General features: G+C 40.5%; 1 long non-coding RNA gene across 1 annotated transcript in view; it reads right to left on the bottom strand.

The window, feature by feature from the left end:
• Window positions 1-116: 116 nt before the first annotated feature.
• LOC107709153 (uncharacterized) overlaps window positions 117-7,278 on the bottom strand; it is a 16,849-nt gene continuing 9,687 nt past the window's right edge. Inside the window, exon 3 of the long non-coding RNA XR_001636458.1 lies at window positions 117-171. This is a non-coding gene — a long non-coding RNA (uncharacterized LOC107709153). The remainder of the gene's footprint in view (window positions 172-7,278) is intronic.

Raw genomic sequence — 7,278 nt, 5'->3', positions numbered from 1 at the left:
TCACAAACAATATAAAGATAGAAGAACAGGTCATTAGATTTTTTTTGCTTGTTTGTTTGTAATTTTGATGAGATAACCAAGTGGTAATATAGTGGAGTTTCAATCTCCCTCTGACGCCATCTTTACCTCTGACTCCTGGCTGTGAGGCAGTCGTGTTCAATGTCGCTGTCACTGGAGAAAAAAACAAACACAAAAATACACACTGAACAGTACTGCGTGCATGCCATTGGAGAGCTTACTTTTTTTATTTTTGAAGAGGTAACGTCTCAGGTTACTCACATAACCTTGGTTCCCTGAGTGGAGGGAATGAGACATTACGTCATACTTGACACTACGGGGAAATGCCCCTTTCTCTTAAATGCTGAAGCTTGATTGAGTAACGCTCTTGTGCTCGCAATAATCAATAGCGCTCAAGTGCAGGAAGGCCAGCACCTATATATGGCCGGCGTTTAGCACTATTTCTTTTTGGATCTTTCTACTGAAATATATCAACAGAAATAGCCAGAAAGTTTTTACATGGCTGCTTTCACAATGTCTCGTTCACTCCTCTCAGAGAATCATGGTCATGTGAGTAACCTGAGACATTCTCTTTTGATGTCGGTCCCTTGACTCTATATAATCGTTTGCCCTGAACTCCATACAGGCAGCATTAACAGATAATGCCTGCATATCACCAACATGCTTACCGCATACCAACGTGAGTAGTAGTGTTGTTTTAAACGAGAGAATCCTTAACTTGCTTGTAAGAAGAGTTTCAAAGTGTGGGCTCGACAATGCTCTGAGCACTAAGGATAGGTCCCAAACTGGCATCAAGCGAGGACGGGGGGATTCAGCCACCTCGCACCTTACACAAAGCTGATTATCAGCACATGCTTCCCAACCGAATGCCCCTCAATACCTTTGTGAAAAGACCACTCTGACCTTTAGCATTGAGGTCAAGCTGCCTGCATCCAGTCAGTCTTGCAAAAATGACAGGATCACCGGTATGTCACAAGCACCTGGGACTTCATTCTCGGCTGTACACCAAGCTGAGAACACTCTCCATTTGAAAGCATACAAAGCTGCTCACTCTTCTCTGATTTTCTGAAGTACTAGCAGCAGAATCTTGGCTGGAGGAAAAGCTTCTTTTTTTTATTCTCGGTCCTGCTGCTTCACAGCACATCTCTCTCCACAGGAACGCTTGAGAGAGAAAAGAACAGAGGTAAGTGAAAATTGCTGTATCATATGAGGATGCAGTGTCCACTCCCCATGAACTATAGCATCTCTGGACAGCATGTCCGCTCCACAGTTCAACCTGCCCGGCACATGAACAGTTCGTATAGAAAGCAGCTGTTGGTCCACCCATAGAAGCAAACACTCAGGTTAGCTTCGACAGCATGTGTGAACACACACCTCCCTGACGATTGATGTAAGCCATCACAGCCGTGTTGTCCATTCGAATGAGAACATGATGGTCTCTCACAAACTGCAGAAAGTGCTGCAGAGCCAAGTGAACAGCCTTCATTTCCAGGTGGTTTATGTGCCACTGCTTCTGAGCTGTGGACCAATCACTGAAAACTGGTCTGCTGTTGCATAGGGTTCCCCAGCCATGCAGAGATGCATCTGTAGTGACCATCTTCTTTCTGATCACTCAGCCCACATTGATCGCTTGATCATACATTGTGCTGTCTCTCCAAGGGAGCAGCATGTCGTGACACTCACTCATCACTACGATGTGCATCCTGTCATCTTTCCACGCTCTGAATGGAACATGGTCTTTCAGCCAAAGTTGCAGCAGCCTCATTTGCAGAAATCCTAAGCGGCAAACAGAGGTTGCGGCTTTCATCAATCCTAGTAGTCTCATAGGTCTCACCATAGAGTGCGTGTCCAGCGTCGTCCAGGTAATTCATAATATGCATCCTGTTGAGTCTCAGGGGCGCAAGTGCTGCGTTCATGCACTTCGAGAACATGTAAGGGGTTAACGCCAGTCCAAATGGCAGAACTCTGAATTGATACACGACTACTTTGAATGCGAGTCTCAGAAAGTGCCTGTGACAAGGGGCTATTTGGATATGAAAATACATGTCGCCGCCTTGGAATCATAAGGTTCTATCTGCATTCTGATCGGTTTTGAGATATTGAGCTTCAAAGTTTTTGCATTCCATATAGCAAAAGTGATATGGGGAACAAGTCTTTTTTCATACATGAAAATGACAGAGACCCTAAATTCTAAATGTACGGTATCAAAATCCTCTCAAATTTGTAAATGGGGATTTTTGGAACAGGTCAAATGCAGATAGAAACTTCTAATTCTAAAAAGTCATTTTCCCCTTGGAATTATAAGGTTCTATCTTACAAATCATTAATTAAAGCAACAGTTTTCAAGAAATACAAACAGTTTACTTATAATTTGTTTTAAAACATAAAATTAATGTTGTAACAATGTGGCGACACGTATGAGAAAGATAAATTTAATGCTTTCTATGACATTTATCTCATATTTTTGGACGAACAATTTTTTTTCTTGTTCAACTAAAGCATAAACGGCAATGCAAAATATTTTGTCCAGTGCAAATGTTAATTTTAGGCAGGAATGTGGTGGGTAATTAAACACATCACTGCAGGAACAGTTTATCAGCTACTGTAATACATCTGACCAGGACTTTATTCCACAGAAAGTGGGATCTGTCTCTCTAGAGATCAGTATGGCCGAGATAACATGTTAATGTTTATTGTTGTAATTAAGACCCCATCAATTAAATTATTGACCATTTGACCTTTAAGGCTTAATAATGCAAAATGTAAGACTTTAAACTGCAAGAAAACACAATGCTTTATCAAAGTTGTTTCACAAAGTTTAACCCTTAAACGCATGAATGTTTCGCCAATCATTACATATCGGATCTATATCAACCCGGACCTATAGCCTATATAACATGGATGGATCTTTAACTGCTGCAATAGCATAAAACTCTCCTGATATTTTAATAACAATTACAAAAGAATAAAATAAAGCATATTCCATTACCTTTTTTCATTTGGAAGGGTTCAATTTGAGCAGATGATTTTACCTTTACTGTCATCGTCAGAGTGCACTTATTCAGCATCTGGCTCATATTCGCGATCTTAACCATATTCTCAAAACTATCGTTTTCAATGTCTTCAAAAACAACATTTTGATCACTATTCACCACATCCATCATCAAATGACAGTGACACTTATATTCCATTGCATACAGTAATTGCTCTGCAGCCAGTAATTGCTCTAAAGCCATTCAAGTCAGTTACATTTTTGCCAATGATATTTTGTTTTATGCCTGTGGTAATTATGAGTGAAACATCACGTCGTCATTGTCTATGAAACAGTGACACTCTGAGGGATAAAGGTATTGTATTTATTGAGTCATCAGATATTTAATTATTGTTGTGCAGAAAAAATATATACTTACACTAGGCTATTACGGCCTACCTCCGGTCGCTAGCAACCCTATACACTTAAAAAAAAAAAAAAAAATCAGAAAACAGACCTTATTTTATACTTTTTTTTTCTTGTTAGATTGTTTAATGAATAGATTGAAGAATATTAAGAAGTTTGATGTGTAACTAAAAAATGAATGAGGGGAGGGTATAAGGTCGCTACCAAGGTAGGCTATAGGTGCGTTCGACATGCAGCGCTGCGCGGATCGATCGCAATCTGACTTGAAGCAGTGCATGCCGGTTAGTAATTTTGTCTGACTTGAGACGGCGCCGACGCCACGTCACTGTCACATGTGGCATCATAGCACCGCGAGAGCGTTTCGAGAGCAGCCGGCTGACTCAGCCGGCACAGTTTCTCCAGAGCGGCTGCAGGAGCGCTGATGCTGACACATGACACAACTATCACGTGTGTTTTGGGTTTATTCTAACATTTTCAATTCCAATAATAGCCACAAATCTGCGTTTTTAGAACAGTAAAAGCTTTTTTACTGTAGTCGCAATGTTATATTGAGTCACGTTTATCATAAAACTGATGGAAGTATTCCCCCACTTTATTAGTATTTAAATAGTATATATTTACATTGAACTTTATTTTTGAACAGATGGCGATGTATTAAGCAGTATATAATCATATCTGTTGCTCATGAAAACGTTTCTGAAACGTCTGTATATTTGACAAATATTGCACTTCATCTGTGATAGAGTATGCAAACACCACGCAAGCGTCACTAATGGGAGCAGAAAGTGTCCGGCTTGACAGCTCCGTTTTCAACTCCACCCCCTGACTGCAAGCGGCTGCTCTCGTTGACTGCCGTCTGTAGCCGTGGTTCAAGTCGAACGCACCTTATGTGTTTAAGGGATAATAAACATTGAAAAATGTTTCATTATATATTATTAAAATATTTAACATTTAAAATATTTAACATTTAATCTTTCCTGCTGTCACGGAGCAGTCCAGTGACATGACAAAGAAAGTTGATACTGATTGGTCCTTTTGTGTGCATTCAAAGTGCCGATTGGCTCACAGATAGAACCTTGTAGAACCAAGTTAGAGTTCAACTTTTTATTTATAAAACAAAAAGGTTCTATCTACAAAGTCCCAAATTTACATAATTGAATAAAACCATCACATAATGTAAATAAACTTGTCACAGAATAAGAATACGTGATTAACTTAATTTTGACAAAAATGTCAGATAGAACCTTATAATTCCAAGGCGACAATGTCCTTCAAATCTATCACTATAAACCAGTCCTTAGGTTGAATATGCACAAGGATCTATTTTACAGTTTTTTTTTTTGGAACGAGTATTTCTCTAGGGTGTTATTCAGCAGTCTCAGTTCCAGAATTGGACATAAGCTGCCGTCCTATTTGGGGACGAGGAAATAGCGGCTGTACTGCCTGCGTTTTGCTCTGACACCTCCGACATAACCACACCATTGAAAAGGGGCGAACTGCATGAACATTGCAGTGAAGAACTGGTAGAACAGCACACAAACACATACTGTATCTTTTCCCACCTCAACTGGCAAAGGGGCTTGAGGCACAACTCAAACTCTTTTTAGGTTTGCTGTTTCAGTGGTTCCTCTGCACATTAAATAAATGGCAGCCTTTTTCTCCGCACCTGGCTGTCAAGAGCTCAGCTTGGCCTCCGCTGGGCACCTGGGCGGACAGGGGCCTTGCTTAATGGGGAAACATTATTTCCTGGTGGATTTCTGCTGCTCCAGTGGCTCTGGATTGTGGCTGGTCACTGCAGACGGAGCAAAAGGATGGCTGGGAATCCTGGCTGGTCTCTGAGCTGATGACGACCTTGAATGAAGATGGTCTCGGATTGCTTCGGCAAAAAGTGCATCATAATTTTTGACTGTTTTTGGGCTTCTGTGAACTTTTCAAAGAAAGAACCAACAGCATCACCAAAAAGACCTTTAGGACTCACCGGAGCATCGAACAGTGGGGATTTGTCAGCATTGCGCATATCTGTAGGGTAAGCCAAAGTTGAAGTTGGAGCGCAACTAAACTGGCCATAGACCATCCAACTATGTCATTTTCAGCAGATTTAAACACCATACAAATAAGGAAAAACAAAATGGGAGGACTTTGCTATACAATTTAACTGCAACCAGGGGTGTTAAGAGATCAGAGAAGGAGGTCCGCAAGAAGTGGCAGGACTTTGCAAGCCTGGCAAAAAGGAAGGGCACTGCATAGGATGGCAATAAAAAAAAACAGGTGGTTGGACCAATGACTCTCCCCTTCTCACAGCAGAGGAAGAAAAGGCCTTGTCAATACTTCAGATGGCATTTGTGGTGGTATTGACCTCCATGGAGGAGTAGGGATGCCTCAACCTGAGCCTGAGTCAGGTCCCTTATGCTCAGAGGTACTACCAGTTTCACCTGCCATCTCCCAGCACCAACCATCACCTAGTCCTCTAAACAAACCTCTCAGGACTCAGCCTCCATTTTCAGTTGTCCAGACCGCAGCCACAACACCTCAGCAGTTTGAGAATATCTGTGGTTGTAGTCAGGACTTAGTGCAGCAGGAGAGATCTCTTGAAAGACATTCGACAATGTCTTAAAGAGGCTAATAAGAGGAACAACAATTTTCAACAGCAGCTCATTCCTCAAATCAATAAAACCATGTTGATTCAATGTTTTTGATGTCCATGTGTTTGTTGAAACACCCAAGGCCTAAGGCCCTATGAATCACTATAAGAATTCGTATGAGTTCTTCCAAGTGTTTCTGAAGTGAATGACTAATGGTTGATGTATATTTTCAAACATAAACATATAAGTTTAGATATTATTAATATATAAAGTGTATATATTAAGGGTGATAGTAGCACAAATATTTGTACTTCATCTAGCCAATACATTTCTACAGGTACAGATAAAAAAGGTTTATTACAGATATGTTTTATCAGCACTGTTCTATGTATACATATTTATGTGTATTTTTCATTTTCTTTCCTTTTCTTTTTAATTATTTTACTTTTAAATTCATTTAAACAATAAAATAGTAATAAAGAGAAGTACAATCAAAACCTTATATTATATTATAACCTTATATCACATTGCACTTGAGTAAAGTTAAAGGTGCAATCTGTCGGTTGTCCTGCAGGTGTCTTCTTACAATGCATTTAGGGCTTTACGATTACTCCAGAGCACTTGTAAATCTACGATGATTTTCAAGTGCTTCTTAAGTTACGATGCTTTTGGGAAACAGACTGTTATACTAAGATCAGTCATACAATAGTTTTTACGATCTACTTAGGCTTGATGCTTTTAGGAAATACAGCCCAGGTTTCCCGATAACGATGTATCTTAGCTCTTAAGAACGCTCGCTACGTGCAAGGTTACGAACGCTCGCCACAATTCCACGTGTGTTTCCCAAAAATGCACTTAACTTGAACGTGCGAGAACGCATTCTACGTGCTACTTAAGAGTCGCTGTCAATTTGCAAAGTGCTAAAATATAACCTTATATGGAGACATGTTGGACCAATGACTCTCCCCTTCTCACAGCAGAGGAAGGAAAAGGCCTTGTCAATACTTGGCACAAGTGCTTCAGATGGCATTAGTCATGGTATTGACATCCATGGAGGAGTAGGGGTAACTCAACCTGAGCCTGAGCCTGAGTCAGGTCCTTCATGTTCAGAGGAACTATCAGTTTCACCTGCCATCTCCCAGCACCTACCATCTCCTAAGCCCTATTCGCACGGGATTAGTATTACCTGGTGACCTCCAGTCATTTATAATAATTGCGGAGGTTGTCTGTGATCTTAATCCCGTGCGAATCGGCCATGTCTGTAATTTGTAAAGTAAAAAT

The sequence above is a fragment of the Sinocyclocheilus rhinocerous genome, unplaced genomic scaffold (assembly GCF_001515625.1).
Source record: "Sinocyclocheilus rhinocerous isolate Xijiao unplaced genomic scaffold, SAMN03320098_v1.1 scaffold1528, whole genome shotgun sequence".
NCBI lineage: Eukaryota > Metazoa > Chordata > Actinopteri > Cypriniformes > Cyprinidae > Sinocyclocheilus > Sinocyclocheilus rhinocerous.
Note: the sequence above shows the minus strand (reverse complement) of the source record. Positions and strands in the feature narration are given on the sequence as shown.